At 38.6% G+C, this 19,563-nt stretch overlaps 1 long non-coding RNA gene across 1 annotated transcript; it reads right to left on the bottom strand.

Moving 5' to 3' along the window:
* Positions 1-660: 660 nt before the first annotated feature.
* On the bottom strand, positions 661-5,897 carry LOC118500014. The gene is made up of 3 exons (XR_004902539.1): positions 5,690-5,897; positions 2,711-2,787; positions 661-1,287 (listed from the first exon to the last, which is right to left on the bottom strand). It is a non-coding gene; the product is annotated as an uncharacterized LOC118500014 (long non-coding RNA).
* Between the last annotated feature and the right edge of the window lie 13,666 nt (positions 5,898-19,563).

The raw sequence follows: 19,563 nt of genomic DNA, 5'->3' as shown, positions 1-19,563 counted from the left end.
TTCTGGTCAAGGTATTTGGATGGTTTGTACAAATTTTGCCAATTGATTCCAAATGTTTCCATTAGTGTATTTGATTCCACCTAAGTATTGCGGGTGGTTAAGTACAGTAAAAGTACTGTAAAACTATCCAAATAGCACAGACTTGTTGAAGATTCTGCCTAGGAAAATAGGTTTCTCAGCCACTATGAGGCTGAGAGTCATTTCCCAGGTAGGTATAATCTTTTACAAAAAGACTTTAGCTACAGAAGAGGCAGTAGCCTGTCTACCAGGGAAAGTTTCAGTCTAATGAGAAAACATACAGACCATGACTAAGACATATTTATATCCATGAGACAGGGGAAGCTATATGAAAACCATTTCCAAACCTTGACTAGTCCATTAGGCAATTTAAAATATCTGGGAACAGTGTAAACTGGCTTCCCCGAGTTGTTCCTTGGACCAGAGGGAAAAGTGAGACAGGCACTTCTTGCAGCCTTATTAATATTCTCCCACCAACACTGACTCATGAATGCTATCATTTTTTACAGTGGCCCAAAGTTTCAATCAATGTACGAGTTAAGGTTGGGGATTTTAAGGGTCTGCAGCAGGACTAGGTTGCTGTTTGTCCTGAAACAGAGCTTTCATTTTTTATGAAGCAACAATTGTTGGATTTTCAATATTGTTTTTCTTTCTCCGAGGCCAATTATTGGGCTACTGTAGCCAGCTTTTTGAAGTTATCATTTGGGGGAATATCCCAGTGGGCCTTGACAGAGGTCCAACACAGTTGATTCCTTTAAGGGCAGCATTCCTCAAGGAAGCATCAGCAGGGGGACTTCTGGTATCTTCCAGAGAGCCATGTTTAGAATGCCTGGGATTTTAGTAATAGCTACAGTAGCAGGTAAATGTACAGTTGCCAGTAATTCCTGAACATAACAGGCCATTTTAAATTTTATTTCCCCTGTAAGTAAGAAACCCATGTTGCTTCCCCAACATTCCAAAATCAAGTGCCACTTTGAAAGTATATCTTCTACTAGTACAGATGATAGCAGTTAGCTAGAGGGCAGGACCATGCAAACATACAAAATTCAGTTTATTGGCTCATAATAGCCAAAGGCAAAGGTGCTGTTTTAACTACATCAAAAATGTTGATATTACATAATCCAGCTCAATATTTGCCATTATCATCTTTTACATAAGAACCTTCGGTGAACTATTAAAAGTCAGCATTACTCAAAGGAGTTTCCTGCAGATCATCACAAGGGGTCAGATGGTGATTCATCAGCATTATGCACTCACGAGAGGCTTCATCTGTAGCAGAGGGGAGAAGAGTAGCAGGGTTAAAGTTATTACAACATGGAAGAATTATGTGAGCAGCAGTTAACAAAACTATTTCATAGGAGGTGAGATGGCTGACTGAAAAAAATGCTGAGTGTGATGAGAATTCAGGAGGGTTTCTACAGCATGGGCTACAAAGATGGTTAAAGGTGATCCCTCAATGGTTTCCTTAGTGGTCTGAAACAAAAGGGCAGTGGCAGTAATGGCTTTAAGGCAAGGGGGATATCCCTATGACACAGGGTCCAGTTCCTGACTGTACTACTCTGTGGGTCAATGGTGGTCCCCATGTCTTTGGATGAGTACCCCAAGGGCTTTCTTTTCTGTTCCACATATGAAAGGGAATCTGATAATTGAGATGCTCAATGGCAGTTTAGTTCATCAAATTCTCATCTGAGACTTTAAAATCTTTGTTTGTCCCATTCTTCTCATGAAATTGGGTCAGGGTTATTGTTCTTTAGTAAAACTTTCAGGGGTTTGGCCATATGAGAAATATTTTGGTTCCAATTTCCCCAATAACCAACTAGCCCAAGAAAACCTCACAATTGATGCTTACTCTGGGATTCTGGGAAACATGAAATACCATGAAGCCAATCTGGATCTAGATGCAGTCCTTTTTCTGATATCAAGTACCCTCAGCCATCAAACCTAGGGTTGGGAAAACTATTTTTTCTCAAACTTATATACCTTAAATCATAAAATATTTAACAAGTGGATGCTGTCTTCCTGTGAGAAGACTTCAGAAGAAGAGCAAAGAAGCAAGTTGTCCACATATTGCAACAAAGTAGAACCCCAGGAAATTCTGGGTCACCCAGATCAATCTTCGGGATTTGTGAGAAATAAAGACTGTCAGGAAAACCCTGAAGCATTACTATCCAGGTGAATTGTTTTCCTCTCCAAGTGAAAGCAAACAGGTATTGGTGAGCTTCATCAACTAGCATACTAAAGAATGCACTGTATAAATCAATTGCAGTAAGAATTTATATTCCGTTGGGATGGATGTTAGTAACTTTTGAGAGTTATAAGCAACAGGGCATCAAGGAACAATAACGTCGTTTATTGCTGGGAAGTGCTAGACAAACCTCTACTCTTGGTCCTTGAGTTTTCTCACAGGTAAAATAAGAGTATTACAGGACTAGTGCAAGGGGTAATGAGGCCCTGAGTCTCATAATCTTCTGTTATGGGCTTTATGCCTTGAAGGGCTTCTTTACCTACAAGACATTAATTGATTCTTGGAAGGGGTTTTGAGGGATCTATTTTGGTAGTGATCGGAAGTATACTGTGAATACTGCCAATATCAGTTGAAGATTTTGATCATAAAGACTGGCTGATATAACAACTATAGATCTAGCTATATTATTGTCACAAATAAAAGATCCTGAAGGGTCATTTAATTTACCTGATTGGCTACTGTCAAATTCTAGAAGTATTTGAGAAGAAGAAATTCTGCCATGACACTTTTCTAGACACCTTGGCCTAATAAGTAAATAGGCATAGAGAAAGTAAGGAGAAAGGTCAAGTGTATCTCCAAGGATTCAAACAAAAAGAGGTTCATAGACAGTAACTTCTTGAGATTTATTAGAGATCCCCACTACTAGAACTGTTTTAGATCTCTGAGGCAGAGGCTACTTTATAGCATTGATCACCAAGAGTGTGGTTCTGGTGTCGATAAGGACACAGAGAGACTCACTGCTGATCTGGAGAGTGCTTTCCCCAAGCCAATAATGAGGGAGAACTGGGAAGGGCCTCTGTAGCTCATTGGAGCCCTATCTTGGGAATTAGCAGGACATTAGAAGGGCTGGTTAGAAGGCTGAAGGTACCTAAAGCACTCAAATTTGTGACAATCTTTTTCAATGGCCTAGCTTTTTGTAAAACTAGTAGAATTTGGGAGAGTTTGGGCTTTATACAGAGACTTTCATTTGCCAGAGTTGAAAACTTGTAATTTTAGCAGTCTTCCTTTTAGCTGACTCATTTGGGTGGGAGCAAGCTGATTTGCCAATATAACCAAATCTGTAGTGCGCATAATTTCCCATTTCATCCTGATCCTTTTTACTGAAAGAAAAAGATCTCAGTTTAGCCTATTAATAAACATGGAATTAAAAGCTACTCAGGTGGATTCAACATTTGAAGGAAGGCCAGAATTTCCTTTGGAAGCAACCTGAAGTCAATTATAACAGTCATAAACAGATTCATCAGACTATTTTGAGCAAGCCCAAATTTTGTTCTAATCAACAAGCTTTAAGAAAGCTGTTGTAATGTTTGGTGGAAGTCTTCAACAAGTGCTCTAGCATTTTGCAAAAATTAGAGGTTTGTTTTGCTAAATCCCGTTCATCTTATGCTTGGCTTGGTCCTCATAAACAAGCATGTGGATTGATTGACATAAATCTGAGAAATCAGGTTGGTAAGTTTGAATAACTATCTAAGTTAAATTCTTTAGCAAACTTATGGGAGTCCTCAGTTACTTGAGAAAATTCTTTTAACTATAGCTTACAATTCAGTCTTAATCCTGGGAACATAAAAAACTTGAAAAATTTTTAAAGATTCTCAAAAGGTTTAACTTTAAAGGGGCTGTTACCAAACAAAAGTGGGGTTTGAGTGCCCACTGCCAAACACAGGCATAAAGACAAAGGCTGGTGGGGAAGGAAAGAGATCTTTATTAAGATGTTGCACCATTTGGGGGAATGGGAGACTCCCAGGCTCTAGGCCAATCTCACACAAACAAAACCCAGCCACCCTCAGAACAAGAAATAGTATCCGGAAATCTTGTTTCATCTTTATCTGTAGCCCAAGGCTGCTAAGCAGATGGCTGTCTGGCTTCAGTCCCTCTTCCTGGAGTCTGTGTGTGTGGGGTGGGCACCACCATTGCCACTCCAAGGCTGTTTTCCATTCCATGGGTCTGGGGCTGCTGCCAACTGCTGCAGCCAGTCACTCAGAGGCTCCTTCCACGGAGCCCCATTACCTGAGGCTGCTCCAGCCCCTAGAGATGGCAAGCACTCCAGTTTGTGCATCCATGTGCAGATCCCAGAAGAAGAGTAGGACAAGGATGCAGCCTGAAACCATCCATGCCAGTCCTGCTCCGGTGTGACAGATGGGAATTCCTTCTTCCAGGCTAGACCAGAAGGTCAGCACCTCCCCCTGCTGCCATGTTCTGGAAGGGAATAGGAGAACTTTTCCCTTCATCCTTCATGCTTGCCCATCTGTAAACTCTTCCTCCTGCTCTTCATCTACACCCAGATGGGGAATCTGTTGTTATGCACCATACTAGGTTGGTTTAAAGGGGCATTGCAATGTTGCCATGCTGCTTTGGGTGTTTTCTCTTTATCCAGGGAACACCGACTCCCCTGTACTGTCTCTGGGCCCTTCCCTTACTTGACCCCTTCTTGGCCCCACAATCTGGCCAGATCTCCCTATATCAGGGCAGTTTCTGGTGGGTTCAAAGAAGAAAGGAGTGGGGAAAAGTTCAGAGGGGAAAGATAGCACCAGAGGTGGAGCTTAAAAGAAAGGAGAGAGAAAGATGATGGTGCCAGAGGTATAGAGTCCAAGACAAAGAAGTTGGGGTGAGAAACATGTTTAACTGTTAGTTTCCTTCAATTAATCAAAATATTTTATTTTGCAAGGAGGCAATTTTAGAGTACTGGTAATATTTAGAAGCCGCAAAATTCCAGTCAAAATCAGTGTTCCCTTCAGTTTTGAAAAATTTTCAGAATTATGGTTGTCCAATTTGTTTTCAAGAAAAGCTACATTTGAAGGGTTTGAAAGTTTTTCATAATGGCCATTGGTGTTCTAAATAACTTTGGAAAAATTGGTCCATTTAGTTAGAAATGTATACGATGAGGGACATGTTTTAAACATAAAATCAGCCGGGAGGTCCCCAAAGGAGGGGTGCCCTCAAAGTATTTAAATAACTGGGATCCCATTTTTCCAAGGGTTTTTTTTTCTTTTCCTACAGCAAAAGTCTGAACAATTTGTAGGCCAAATGCCAACATATTTCCAGTAGGAACTGTCCAATTTCAAAAAGGCAGACCAAAGGCTGAAAAGCATAGTTCCGGTAGGAGCAGTGCAGTTCCAAAAGGAATTGGACCAAAGGGCTGAACAGTGCAGTCCCAGTTGAATTGCCTTCTTCCAAATGAGTCAGGCCAAAGGCTGAATGGCACAGTTCCAATGGGACAGCCTGGTTCCAAAGGGAATGAACCAAAACTCACATAATTCCAGTGGAAGAGCCTGATTTCAAGAAAGTCTGGTGGAAGTGCCAACTGTATACTCACAGACGAAATAAGGTCTTAACCAGAAAAGGACAAAGACTGAAAGTGGATCCCACATAGAGCCTGGAGACCTTCAAAATGCAGAGTAGAAATTAGGATCCAGAATGAAGACTTACCCTCAAATTCCAGGGTTAGAGAGGAAGCACTGAGTTCAGTTGGTTCTGTGAGCACTGAACCCATATCGTATGCTCACCAGCCTCAGAGTTGTCTGGGGTCTGCTCTGGATCCTCCTCATGTGAGAAGACGCCAAATAATGCTGGCCTGAAACACAAAGAGAGCCAGATATTTCTGTCACAAAATAAGTTTATTCGGCAACAACAAACAATTGCCACTTGGCACATATGATCAAATGGCAAAGCTTGCTCAAGTCCAGAGAACAAAGGAGAGAAATGTTTTTTATAGGGGAAAGGGAGAGCTCAGGGGGCTGTTGTAACAAAGAGTTCATCAGAGGAAACTTGGAGTTCAAAGTGTAGCTTTTCATCAGCTGAGGGCTAACAGTCTTTTCACTGGTTGAGTGATTGCCAGGTGAGGAAAAGATCCTCCTTCTTCTTGCTGGAGAGGTAGAGAAGAAAACCTTCCTCTTGGAGATAGTTTTTCTCTTCCTGTTTCAGGTACCTGACAATGAGTCGGAGGGCATGAGAGCTTCCCCAGCAGTCCCTTCCAACTCTAATTTAAATCAGATTTCTGTTAATTAATCTTCACAACTCTCTTCATAGCAATAACAATTATTATGTAATTTTGCAAAATGATTTAGTTATTCTTTGAGAAATGGAGCTTTTGCCATTCTGTTTGTTTTGTTTGTTGTGTTTTTTGTTAGTGTAGACAAAAAGGGGCCACATGCTAAACCTGACAAGCTCAGGCAGGCCTGCTTGATGGCCTTACCAACTCAGAGACCCAAAGTAACCACAAAGCATGCTCTGAAATTTAAACTTCCTTCCTAAAAGTGAGTCAGGGTGGGTAGTCTCAGGGTCTTCCTTAACAAAGGTCAACCTTTACCTTAACTGATCCTATTGTCTTTTACTATCTGCTGCTTTTTCAGAGTAATCCCCTTTCTCCAGACACCTCAGGACACACTCTCCCACCAGAACAGGAGACCACAGAAGCACTTATTGTTATTTTGTTTCCCACATACCATCTCTTTGTGTTGTAAATGTTCATTCTTAACTATCCTATGCTCATCAATATAAAACAAGTGTGTATTTGTTTTACTTTTTATCCAGTCTCAGAGATTTCCTGTAACCCCTTTCTGTATTATCCTTTGACTCTGATGTAGAAAACAAGGTGCACATCTGTCATTCTCCAGAGCATTTTCTCGATCCACTGAAGTTTTGCTTCCCAGCAATTGTCGTCAGTTTGGCTCAAACAAACTTACAAAACTCTTACAGGTGTGGAAATATCTTATGTCAAAATTTTGATTTTGGTTAAGAGAAGTCATGTCAATCATGTTGGATAAAATAAGGAAACATGTAAAGTTTAATAGGAAGTGCAGACCTGTGTGTGATTTTTTTTCCTTTGGCATAGCAGCACTTTTGTGAGGAGAAACTGAACAGGGCTTTGCTCTCCCTAGGACCTGTTGCAATTCCTTCTCTTCACTTCTTTCTCTTCCCAGCATCACCAAATTGCTGGAGAGGATGATAAGGCTATTGAATGTAAATATACTCAATTTTAATCATATTGCATCAGAAATTGCTAGTAAAACTGAGATATAACATCCTAGAAACATCCAGAGATTTGGCTCTTAAGAAAACCATGTTTTCTTTCTTTTTAAAAAATACATTTTAGCCCTGGCTGGCGTAGCTCAGTGGACTGAGCACGGGCTGTGAACCAAAGTGTCTCAGGTTCGATTCCCAGTCAGGCCACAGGCCTGGGTTGCAGGCCACGGCCACCAGCAACCGCACATTGATGTTTCTCTCTCTCTCTCTTCCCCTCACTTCCCTCTCTAAAAAATAAGTAAGTAAAATCTTTAAAAAATACACTTTATTGATTATGCTATTACAGTTGTCCTGTTTTTTCTCCCTTTATTTGTCTCTACCCTGCACCCCTATCCCACCCCCTTTCTGCCCCCTGACCTTAGTTCATGTCCATGAGTCATACATACTCTTTGGCTCCTTAATTTCCTACACTATTCTTAACCTCTCCCTGTCTATTTTGTACCTACAATTTATGCTTCTTATTCCCTGTTCCCTTTCCTCCATTCTCTCCCTTCCCCCTCCTCACTGACAACCCTCCATGTGATCTCCATTTCTGTAATTCTGTTCCTGTTCTAGTTGTTTGCTTAGTTTGTTTTTGTTTTTGTTTTTAGGTTCAGCTGTGGATAGTTGTGAGTTTGTTGTCATTTTACTGTCCATTGTTTTTGATCTTCTTTTTCTTAGATAAGTCCCTTTAACTTTTCATGTAATAAGGGCTTGGTGATGATAAACTCCTTTAACTTCTCCTTATCTGGGAAGCACTTATCTGCCCTTCCATTATAAATGATAACTTTGCTGGATAGAGTAATCTTGGATGTAGGTCCTTGCCTTTCATGACTTGGAATACTTCTTTCCAGCCCCTCTTGCATGCAAGGTTTCTTTTGAGAAATAAGCTGATAGTCTTATGGGAACTTTTTTGTAGATAACTGTCTCCTTTTCTCTTGCTGCTTTTAAGATTCTTTCCTTATCTTTAATTTTGGGTAATTTAATTATGATGTGCCTTGGTGTGTGCTTCCTTGGGTCCAACTTCTTTGGGACTCTCTAGGCTTCCTGGACTTCCTGGAAGTCTATTTCCTTTGCCAGTTTGGGGAAATTCTCCTTCATTATGTTTTCAAATAAGTTCTCAATTTCTTGCTCTTCCTCCTCTCCTTCTGACACCCCTGTGATTCAGATGTTGGAACAGTTAAAGTTGTCCCAGAGGTTCCTAAGCCTCTCCTCAATTTTTTGAACTCTTGTTTCTTCATCTGTTCTGGTTGAATGTTTATTTCTTCCTCCTGTTCCAAATCATTGATTTGAGTCCCAGTTTCCTTCCCTTCACTATTGGTTCCCTGTATATTTTCCTTTATTTCACTTTACATAGTCTTCACTTTTTCCTCTATTTTGCGACTGTACTCAATCATTTCTGTGAGCATTCTGATTACCAGTGTTTTGAACTCTGCATTTGATAGGTTAGCTACCTCTTCATTGCTTAATTGTACTTTTTCTGGAGCTTTGATCTGTTCTTTCATTTGGGCCATTTTTTTTGGTCTCAGTGCAGCTATTACATTTAAGAGGTGGAGCTTTAGGTGTTTTCCAGAGTGGGGCAATCCAGGTGCCTGCTTTGTGGCACTGTATGTGAGGGAGGGGACCAAGAAGGAACAATGCTGCTTGCTCTACTCTCAGCCAGCGTTCAGTCACTTCCCCAGCTATCCTCAAGGAAATTGGGCCCTTCTGGTACTGATTCCCAGGTGGGTGGGTTTGTGTATGTTCTAGGACTCCATAAGTCTCCCCAACAAACTCTCTTGTGAGGCTGGGAGTTTCTCCCATTATTGAAGCCCCCCCACAGGTTTTTACAGCCAGAGGTTTTGAGGCTTTATTTTCCCCCACTGGAACCCTGGGTTGGGCAGTCTTTCTTGCTCCCCAGTTGTTCCTGCCCATTTATCTTCATGCAAATGTAGGACTGCTCAGTCCACCAACTGCCACCTCACCCACCCAGTCCTCCAGCCACCACCTTCCTGTTCATCCTCTCTGCCCCCCAGCTACCTGTCTCCACTCCTCCTACCAATCTGAATGAATGTTTCTTCTTTAACCCTTTAGGTGTTGGACTTCCATACAGTTCAATTTTCTGGCAGTTCTGGTTGGTTTTTTGTTTGTTTGTTTGTTTGTTTTTAAAATTCTTGTTGTCCTTCTTTTGGTTGTGCAAGGAAGCAAAGTTTATCTACCTACACCTCCATCTTGGCCAGAAGCCCATGTTTTCTTTCTTATGAATCCCAAGATGCCTCCAGGACAGCAAAAGAAAACCTGCTAATGCAGAAACCTAAAGGATCAGTAGAAATGATAATGATTTTTTTCCCCTTGGGGAAGAAAACTTCTTGTGAATTTTCCTTCACAGAACAAAATGGGTGGGATTCAGGCTGTTCACTCCCTCCTTTTCCTTCACTTCTTCAGGTATTTTATATTCCTACTAATGTGGTGGATAAAACATGGTCAATTGACCTGCCTATAATGGCTGCAGAAGTTTGTTACTTTGTTTTACTAATCAGTATGTGCAGTCAGTTGAGGATTAAGAGAAGCTGCTAGCTCTATTAGCATTCAAACTGAGCTTCCTCAGTCACTAGGGAACACAGCAAGTCAGTGCTCACAAAGACACCCTGATGCTCACCTCTACTTCCATCTCTAACTTGACTTATTCACAACATCCTCAATAGTTACCAGCTGACTATGAAATGGAAACAGGTGCTCTAGAAATCTCTTTCTATACACACACACGTGCACGCACACACACACACACACACACACACAATTTTCTGCAATAATATCCCATACTGGTTTCTGACTGACAAGAACTATCATATCATTTTTAAAAAGCCCCTTTGAGATAGGAAGTGATGAAAGAATTGATCTACAGTTTCTGAAAGAATCGCTATCTAAGAGATGAGCCATGTTAAAAGCCAGTTGAGTGGTTCTATGTTGTTTGTGCCAAGATCTATATTCTAAAACCTATATCCTTCCTGTTTGACCAAAGTAGAGTAAAGTAGAGTAGAGTAAAGCCAAGTAGAGCACCATTTACCTCAGCTGGAAAGTCATTACATCTTCAAATCCATTGCTATGGGAGTCTTCCTCTTGCCAAAAACTACAGCAACGTGGTTTGAGTAATACTGGCTCTGGCCACTTGCTGTTCCTTTTCATGAGTACATGAGAAACATGAATGAGGAAAGAGATGAATTAAGATTGCTAAGACTTTGATGAGAGTTAAGTAGTTTTCCAGCTTTTGCACAATCTCACAGATGCTGGAAAACCTGATGAGAGCTTCAGATGCAGAGATTTCATCATCAAATATCTACTTCTGGCAACCATTTTCCAGCCCCATCTTCACTTTTTTATGGACCTCTTGTATTCTAATTGTAAAGTATCAACTTTGAATTCTTTGACAGCTTTGCATTTCTACTTGTTATAACCAAAGGCTTGCATTTTAAATACCAAAATCCTAATAACAACACCACCACATAGGTTCTTAGCTCATTTTAAATGGAAATTCTAGCTCTTTATAATGTAAATTTGTCTTTTGGTCCAGCATGCTAGTAAAGAATGTATGTTTCAAAATGATTCTAACTTTTTTTGTGTATAGAAAAAAGTTTACCATATTTTATTCTCTATGGGCTTTCTGCTGGCTTTCTTTTCCCCAAGGTTAAATTATATTAATCTAAAGATGAGGACATTTTAAAACCTAGTCCATTTGTAAATTGGAAATTGCCTGTGAATGAAAGCCATATGTAATCTCCAATTGTGATTTTAATCAGTAGTTTTATCTTTTCACTAATAAACCTCTATGCCAGGACGCTCATGGAGAATCCTACAGTATTATTAGCATGATTGTGCAGCCTTGGAGATCAAGAGTACTGCAGGTCTTGGCTGAAGTCCAGCTCTGCCACTAAGTAGCTATGTGATCTTGAGCCAGTTGCTTCATTTACACGAACTTCAGGTAGCAGTTCTCTCATTTTGCTTTTGTGAAGGTTAAATAAGCTAGATCATGATGAATGTATTGTTCAACACCTGAAACATGATGAGCACTCAATAAATATTACCTAAAGCTTTAAAAGGAACTGAATACACAGCATTTACAAAGAACAAAAACTAGACTAGCACTAGATTTCCCATCAGCAAGATCGAGGCTAACAGAGAGCAAAGCAATACTTTCAAAGTTCTGAGACAATAAGGTCTTTAACCTAAATTCTATATTCAATCAAATTTTAAATAAGGTGTGAATGTGCACCAGTTACAAACCACCAGAACACACCTTTAGTCAAACAAGGTTGCATTTATTTATTATTGCTGTAGAAAAGAAGACCTCGTCCATGGGGAAGCATGGGGGTTTCTGTAGGAGGGTGTTACGGCAGTTCTTATTATGGGATTTAGGCTTGTGTTGAGTGATTTTGCAAGGAAGCAGGTTTTGCTTTTATTTGGGTGCTATCAGGAGATGACAATGATCCTATGATTCAGTATCTTAATAATTTTCATCTAGAAGTCAGGAGAAATGGAACAAGTAGGTCTAAAGCTTAATTGGTATGGAAGCAACAGTCACCCATGAGAGTTAAGAGAGGAGATGCAAAGCATGTTTATGGTTTGCTCTGTGTACTTGCTATTGTCTATGCTTAGACCTGATTATAGAGTGATCCTGTTTTTCTTTGCTCCATTCTGGTCACAGAGTTACCTTGTCTGCTGTTGGTGTTTTGTGAAACTGTTCATGTTAACAGAGAGTATGGAGCATCACTGTGAGTACTAGGCCTGCCACCAGCAGACAGCACTTACACTTTCTCAGTGGAATGGAAGAATAAGGACATTTTCAGACATGCAAAGACCAAATATTTTACCTTATGAATACTTTTTCCTAAGAAGTTACTTAAGGATGTGCTAAAGCAAAAACAATGGAGTGAACCAAGATAAAGGAAGACTTAGAATCCAAGAAATATTGGCACCAACCTAGGAAAGCTGGGAAGAAATCAGTTCCAGGAAGAAATCAGCCCAGACCAAAGAAAGGGTAAGAGAAACCTACTAGAAAGAAAGGAGAACAAATAGCTGGCTGGAATGTAGAATTGAAAATATAGAGGCTATGATACATTGAAATAGTACAAGAAATAAAAAGACAAATTAGATACTACATAAATGTAGTAAATGTAATTAAAGCAAATTTGTAATTAAAGTGCATTATCTAACTCTACCCTGAATAGTTAAATAATGCAAATACTTTTTATACAATATGTTGAGAATAATCTCTAGATAATGATTAGAATACTTCTATATGAATTATAGAATGTGAACATTTTCAACCTAGACTGATTAAAAACAAAAGTCCAGAAGACAGAAGTCTACAGTGAGCACAGGAAGAAGAGCTAAAGGAAATAGTAGAGGTGATAATACCACCAACCTGCAAAGTGGGATATGAGAGTCTAAAATAATCTTATGGAATAAGAGGTCACTGTGCTATGAAATTACTCAAGGTTACATAATAATCAATTTTTAAAAAAAGGTTTATAACTCTGTTAGGAGAATGCAAGATGATGGTATAATTAGGCAAATCCTCATTTATCAGAACAAGAATTCTAAATGAGTCAATCAAAAAACAGCAACCTAAGCATATGTATTAAAATGGTGGCAGTAACCATCAGAAAAATAAGAAGTTGCCGAAAGAGTTCAAAGTGATCACCCCTATGTAGCAGGCCTAGCATTCAAAAGGAATGCAGCTGGGGATTGATTTTCTTTTTTCTAAATCCTTTTCTCTGATTGATATTTTTACATGCATAAATTTTACTAAAAGCTAATTTTAAAAAGCAAAAGAAGAACTTGTAAAATGGTCATTGCTTGGTAAATATTTATTGAATAAATTAGTTACTCTAAGCCCTGGCCGGTGTAGCTCAGTGAATTGAGTGTGGGATGGGAACCAAAGTGTCACAGGTTCAATTCCCAGTCAGGGTACATGCCTGGGTTGCAGGCCATGACCCCTAGCAACCGGACATTGATGTTTCTCTCTCTCTCTTTCTCCCACCCTTCCCTCTCTAAAAAAAATAATAATAAATAAATAAATAAATAAAATCTTAACCAAAAAATAAATAAATAAATAAATAAATTAGTTACTCTACATTAAATATGATAAAATACAGTTTAAAATCAAAATTTTATAGTAACATTTTGGACCACTTACAACTTTTTTGTGGTGCAAAAAGAGACAATTTTTTAAGATTTTATTTTTATTTTTAGAGAGAGGGGAACGGAGGGAGAAAGAGAGGGAGAGAAATATCATCAATGTAGGAGAGAAACATTAATCAGTTGTCTTTTCATACGTGCCCCAACCGGTTCCAAATCTACAACCCAGGTGCATGCCCTGACCAGGAATTGAACTGGAGTCCTTTTGCTGTGTGTCACGATGCCCAACCAACTATGCCACACTGGTCAGGGTACAGATTTTTTAGAATACAATACAGTAGTCCAGCATGCAGAATACTTCAGAATTCATTAGTCATTTTTTCATAATGAGATGCTGTTCTAATTTTCAACTTCTGAATAACTAATATCATTGACAGCAAGTGGACTGACTTCTGCTATAAATTATGCTCCCCATGTGTTTTTCTGCCTTCCACCAACAAGAAAGATCAACAAGTCTAGAACTTTACCTGGTCATCTGTGGCACAACATAGCTGAGTGCAGCTCCCTGAAGAATCCAAGACGTGTGGAGAGACAAATCCTCCATCCACCTCTGCCTACCCAGAGCCCACAGGGATCTGCACTGAGAACTGGTGACTAGACACTTGTGCCTCTTTCCACTGACACTTTCCACCATCCCCCATTAATGATGCTTATATCCCAGGAATTCATGGCAGCACAGAATAATTCTGAAAAGCCAAATTGAAGATAACAAAAGACTTTCTCCACAAATGGGAATGAGCTTTCTTTTTTGGAGATGCTTAGTCTAATGCTGGTCGTTTTCAACTACCAAGTATCAATATTCCCTTCCTAATAATATTCCTGTTCATGAGGAACTGCCTCTTCTCCCCTGGGTTCAGAGTTGTAGGACTGTAATGGGAGAGGCTGACCATCCCTATCTATAATATACATTCAGGACCCAAGGTCAATCAATAGGGAGCTCCTACCATGAAATCCAAATCTCATGCAGAGGTACCAGGTCACTCAGATCCTAGCTCAGCCAATTCATTCAAGAACAGGCTATTCCTGAGATAGAGCATTGTTATGGCTCTTGGTATCCAGTTTTCAAGGGTGCTTAAGATCTGCCTATTTTTAAGATGGAGTCTCTACTCATCAATCCTTTGAGGTCTGGTAGTCTTGAGTGAATTCGCTTTTGCTACAGAGAACCAAAGAATCCTAAGTAGGTTCACAATATAAACTGATATTTATGTACTTACTGATACAGACTTTAACCAAATGGAAAATAATGACATCAGTAAAGATGGTGTTTAATATATGAACATAAAAAAGGAGAAAGTGTGTAATTTCTTCTTTTCCCAATGTATGACATGGCAGATGATATCCACATGTGGGTTTTTACAAAGAAGAAAATTAGAACTGGAAGGAACAAGAAAGGGGCTACATACTGTTTTGGGGTGTAAATGGGATTTTGTGCAATTCTCCATGTGCTAAATAGCATTCTAGAATAAAATTAGAATGCAGTGTGTAGCAATGACATTACTGCAGACCAGTGATTGTCAAACTATTTCATCTCATGACACACATAAACTAATTACTAAAACTGCAGCACACCAAAAAATATGTTTCTTGCCTAGATGACAAAAAAATAGATATACTTTGATTCATTCACACTGGATAGCTATTGTTATATTGACTGTTCTCATTTTTTAATTTCACAGTCTGAGGGGAAAAAAGGTCAGTGACTCTGACTAAGTAGTCAACTATTGCATGTTTTAAAAATTCTGGCAGACAATCATTCAGATCCATTGTGCCCTTAAAAAGAGGTGTAAATCATTCACAAATTATGGTAAATTAACCATCTCAAGTAATATCATTCATACAACTTACAACTTGTCACATCACACCAGTGGGTTTTAATAGTGAGTTTAAGAACTATGATCTTAAATAAGATAAATATTTTCAAATCATTTCAAAATTAATCCTATGGTAGGAAAACAAGGAGAAAGAAATTAAGCTTTCTATAGAGTCATCTAATCTACAACAGCTTTTTAAAGAAGTTTGGGAATCAAGACCATGATGACAAAGTAAACAAGTATAAAATAGGCAAACTGGTGGGTGGTGGGGGAGGTGTAGAAGGGGGAGATGCAGAACAAAATAAGGTGGTGTATAAAGAGAAGAGAAGTTTGAAATGTGCTACTACACAGGAAGAGAGGATTGAAGATTGCAATTAAAAATGAAAAATAAATGAAGGATCTAATAAGGAAATATGAAGCAAATAGGAAAAAATGGTGGCAACAGCAGCTTATTTGGGGGTTTGGAAGATGAGGGAGACATAATGCTTTCCACACTATTGATATTTTTTCATTATATTTCTCAGGTTTTGTATAATAAAAGGAATAGGAAAAGAGTGAAACAAATTAGATGTTATAAAATTTGAGAAGACACATAAATTTGGAGGGACTATGCTACATTTCATCAAAAAGGCAGCAACAAGAAACAGTGTGTTCTGAATAATACAGCCAACTGAAATAAATTCTTATTTCAACTGACTTAAAACACAGATTTAATGTAGAGTACAAAAGTAAAACTTTATCATATTCTCAGTTTGAGAAATAGTTTTAGGGACTAAGGAATAAAGATTTGTGATCAACTCACTATTTTTTAAAACTATACGATGAATTCTGAATCTGGCAAACAGGTGATAGCCTCAGAATATAATGTGTTAAGACTATAACATTTATCTGGATTGGCTTGAACACTGGCCGGCAGGCTATTAGATGAATGGCAACAAACAGTGATATTGTGGATACCTGGTGAGGTTCCCCAAGAACCAATATTAATTCAATCTCATTGAATGTGCAGACAGAGTGGTGCCTTCTCTGAGGCAATAACTGAGAAGAAATTACATTTTCAAAGTCCCTAATACTCCAGGTCATCAAACTTTTTATATTTAAATCAAATGGGTTTTGAGATTTGGTAACAACTTGCCATCTTTTTAGGGAAAACAATGACAACAACAACCAAAAACAAAATACTTTCAAGTAGGCAGCCCTTCAGCAAAAAGTAGTTAAACTTAACAAGTGCAAGTTCCTCTACTTGCCTTATTTGTTTCTGTTTACAGATAGAATACAGATAGTAAAGAGAGATGGGAAAAACACTCTTCAAATGAAATCCCAGAAAAGGAGCGAGTAGAAGACAAGGAGGTAGGGTGGGGAGATTGCTAATAGGAGAGGAGTGAAAGATGTTTCCTCAAAAATGAGTCCATGCCAGCTTCTCAGTTTCTGGTGCACATTGTTATGGAATTGAAAATTCACTTCCTCTGAAATTATGCGATTAAACGTGAACATTCTTTATACCTGTCCATGTTTCTAAGGCAGTGGGACTGGATATAAATGAAGAATACAAAATATATATCTTAAGTTTCATTGAGGAAGTTGTTTCCTTAAGACACCATTGAATAAAAGTGGCAGAAGTGGACATCTTTGCTTTGTTCCTGATCTTAGGAGAAAGTATTCCATTTGTCACTATTATGTATGATGCTTGTTGTATATTTTTTACAGATGCTCTTGAGCCCACTGTAAAGCTCCTTTCCATTCCTAAATCCCTTTTTGTTCTTTGTTTCCACAATAACACACAATAAACCAAGACAGACACACTATACTATGCTGTAGGAGTATAAGTTTGCATGCTCTCTATGGAAATCAAATTAGCTATATGCATTGAATATTTTTATGCCATATTTTGTGTTAATACACTTATTTCTACTTCCCTACAACCTACTATTTCTACCACCAAAAAAGTAATGTGATAAATGGTTAAAATTTTATTTACAAATATGCTTATCAGGATGTTGTTAATAATAACGACAAGTTGAAAATAACATAAGGTCAGTATAAGGAAAATAGGAAAATCATGGTCAAGTATAGAAAAGAATAATATACAATCAATCAATTTCAATTTACATGGGAAAATGTTTAATAGATTACAGTTATAATAATTATTAAATCTTGTCCAGGAACTTGGTTTCAGAGTCAAGAAAGTGAAGTGAATGTATTTGAAGTGATAGGGCTCTCAGATCCTGATCAAGGACAGGATGTGTGGACCAGAGGCTGAAGTAAAGATTCAAATTAGGGTTCTGAGACCAGAACTCGGTTCTGTGGGGAAAGGGCTAGAACAAAATTGTGGTAAAAAGAAAGTCAGTGAGAAATGGTGGAACAGAGACCAGACAGACTGAAATGCTTTTTTTTTCTTGCTTTAGCTTTGTGGAGAGTAGGACTGACTAAGATGACAGCAGTCCTGTCAACTAAGAGGGGACTGAGGGAAGCCATGCTTAAAGCATGTGCAGTAGAGCAGTGACTTGGGGATGGCACAATCCCTCCAGCACAGCACAGTAGAGCGAAATAAACAACACGTTCCTAACAGAAACGTGCTTATCTAGACTGGGAAAAAACACGTGTACAAGAGACTGCAAAAACAGCATGACTTCACAGTCAAGAGGAGCATAAAAGCAAGAGCATTTGGACAAACTGCTGAGGTAGCCGCAAGGGAGAGAGCCACACCACGCTGCCCCATTCAGTTCTGCTCTAGCTGACTTTGGAGCACTGCAGACTCGGCCTTGCAAGACATTGACCACCCAGCTGCCTCCTGGAGTAGACTCTGATCTGGACTCTTAGGATTTGGGTTCCTTATCCCCTAATTCTCTTGTGTGGTGTTATTGCTGATTGTTTCTGAGTGATTATTAGCATTATCAGGATACTATAGATTTGGATTGAATTTGCATTAATAAAAGCTGAGGGAATAGCATAGTCACCTGTGTTGACTCACTAGTATTCCTTGGTACTGGCGTTACCTGCAGGCCTGGTGGCTATTTAGGTGGTCTAGCGCTTTCCGTTCCTAAGTCCCAGGTCAGACAACCTAAATGGGGGCAGGGAGGGATAGAGGACCAACTTATAAGAAAGACTACATTGTGAAACATTCACTCACAACAAACTTATTATAATCAATACATATATATATATATATATTTTTTTTTTTTTTACCTTTTCACTCCCTTCACCCATTTCCCCCATCCTCACCATCCACCTTTGGCAACCACTAATGTGCTGCCTCTATCTATGAACTTGGTGTGTTTTGTTTTTTGCAACTAAACAAAACATAAATAAGAAACTACGTCATACTAAAAAGTTTCTGCACAACAAAAGAAACCATCAACAAAAAGAAAGGGAAGCCTACTGAATGGGAAAAAATGTTTGCAATCATATACATATTTAATAAGGGTCTACTATCCAAAATATATAAAGAACTCATACAACCCATTAAAAATGGGCAGAAGATCTGAATAGACATTATTCCAAAGAAGAAACAACACAGATGGCCAACATGTACATGAAAAATGCCCAACATCATTAATCATCAGAGAAATGCAAATCAAATCCTCAGTGATATAATACCTCACACAACAGGTAGTATCAAAGATACATGAAATAACACGTGTTGGCAAGGATGCAGAGAGAAGGAAACCCTTGTGCACTGTTGGTGAGACTGTAAATCAGTGCAGCCACCACAGAAAACAGTATCAAGGTTTCTCAAAATGAATTAGAAATAGTATATGATCCAGCAGTTTTATATCTGGATATTTATCCGAAGAGAATAAAAACAATAATTTGAAAACCTATATGCACCTCCATGTTCACTGAAGCATTATTTAGAATTTTTTTTTAGTAAAATCATACCTTTAATCACTCAGTGTTTCAACTGCCCCATTTGTAAACATAGAAATCTTTCCTGCATAATTCTCACAGAGGTGGCATAAGAATTCATAAAGTCTTGAAAATACTTTTCCTTAGAAAAAGAAATTGCAAAAATCTAGATTTTTCTTAAACTATTAATTTAATCTTGACTTTCTTGCAAAACCATATGGGAATACTATAATCCTCCAGCATGCCAGTTACATTTCAAATAAATATATGTTAATCTTATCAATCTCGAAATTACTTGTGTGGAACTCTGGCAACTTCTCTTAATAACTCAGTCCAATATAGTTATGTACCTGACATAATGTTCATTATGACAACAAAATGAAAAACATAGATTTGGAAATCAATCAATAGGAGATTGAAGTGTAATACATGCCTAGCTGATCATGGAGAGAGAATTAACTAGTT

This window comes from Phyllostomus discolor, chromosome 1 (genome assembly GCF_004126475.2).
Source record: "Phyllostomus discolor isolate MPI-MPIP mPhyDis1 chromosome 1, mPhyDis1.pri.v3, whole genome shotgun sequence".
Taxonomy (NCBI): Eukaryota; Metazoa; Chordata; class Mammalia; order Chiroptera; family Phyllostomidae; genus Phyllostomus; species Phyllostomus discolor.
This window is presented reverse-complemented; position numbering and strand designations above follow the sequence as displayed.